Source organism: Vigna angularis, chromosome 2 (genome assembly GCF_016808095.1).
Source record: "Vigna angularis cultivar LongXiaoDou No.4 chromosome 2, ASM1680809v1, whole genome shotgun sequence".
NCBI classification, from domain to species: domain Eukaryota; kingdom Viridiplantae; phylum Streptophyta; class Magnoliopsida; order Fabales; family Fabaceae; genus Vigna; species Vigna angularis.
The window spans coordinates 12,277,260-12,278,648 of record NC_068971.1 but is presented as its reverse complement, the minus strand read 5'-3'; the positions used below and the strand labels follow the sequence as shown (position 1 = coordinate 12,278,648).

The window sequence follows — 1,389 nt, the reverse complement described above, 5'->3', positions numbered from 1 at the left end:
TGGTGTAGAAAACCAATTCAATAAATAACCACTTGTATTGTTGTAGAAAACCAATTCAATAAATAACCGAATAAAGTTGTCCATAAAGTTAAACACTTTTAATTTTCACCAAATGAACTTCATATAAAACTTATAACATAACGAACATTACATAAGCACTTAATGCAACAACAAATTGATCAACATAAGTTATGTAGTTCACAAATTTTTCTAAATAACACATCCATGTAACCACGCACAATATTCGACAACAAACAACAACGATAAATCTGAAATACCGGCAAGGAAATTATGAAAGTTTTAAAGTTGTTGCATTTATATTGTTCTTTCATCCAGTGCCTTCAGGTTTGTGAAGAGGTGGAATCAATTTCGATAGAATGTCATCAACGGAGCGTGTTGGAGGCTTGTTGGTATCAATTGGTATTGATAGACGTAGTAGGTCATCAGTTGGGCCCCCAATATCACTTCCAAAAACCTGCACAATCCGAGAGTATCATTTAAAGTCATAGAAAAGTTTACAACATATATAACAGTACAATAGAAAATTGTTCACAAAAATCTTTACCTTGACAATATTCCTCAGAGTTATGTTAAGATAGTATGTTTCACGTATTGGTGAAAAAATTGAAACCTGTAGAAATATTATTGGTGGAATCCATATTTTGATGTGGGAATATAAGGTCAATAGCTAAGTGTTTATGAAAATGAAATATACTTACATCTTGTAGGATTATCACACTTCCAACTTTTAAGTGTACACCTATTTCAGGATGATCAATGGCCTTGTGGTGAACACTTGCTTTTACAGTCCCTGTTGGATCCTGTTAAGAAAGAAGTTCATTTATCACAAATATATTTGAAGATGGTCGTCAAAGTAAATATACATCAACCTACCCGAATTGTTATTTTCATGTCACCCAATCTGTTATGTTCACAAGCTTTAACAATACATCGCAACAAAGATAACTTACAAGTTCCTCTCAATGAATCAAGGGTTGAGATATGCTCAACCTCATGTTTAATCAACAATCCTGCAAATGAAATTACTATTTCGATAATCTTCCTAAAATAGCAAATTACAAAAAATCTATCAACATCAACTCCCAATTAGGGTATTTACCGTGGATGTCAATGAATTTTTCAGCCCATAACCAAGCATTGCAAGTGAAGTCACGATCAAAACTAGCTTTAGCTATGTCACTCAAAAATTCTTGTGTTGGAATGTTTTCATTCACTTGTCGGTTAAGCATAGCTGCCTCAATGACACCAGCAGGGCCCGGGATGACAGTGTCATTAGAATTGCAACGGCGAATAAAACTATCAAGATCACTTTCATCAATATCAAGTTCTTCCCATGGCTCCATTGCTCTCGGTTGCTGTTGACACAAA

The 1,389-nt window shown here is 34.1% G+C and overlaps 1 long non-coding RNA gene across 1 annotated transcript; it reads right to left on the bottom strand.

The window, feature by feature from the left end:
• Positions 1 to 346: 346 nt before the first annotated feature.
• Positions 347 to 786, bottom strand: LOC108327273 (uncharacterized). The gene is made up of 3 exons (XR_008246770.1): positions 720 to 786; positions 566 to 631; positions 347 to 475 (listed from the first exon to the last, which is right to left on the bottom strand). It is a non-coding gene; the product is annotated as an uncharacterized LOC108327273 (long non-coding RNA).
• Between the last annotated feature and the right edge of the window lie 603 nt (positions 787 to 1,389).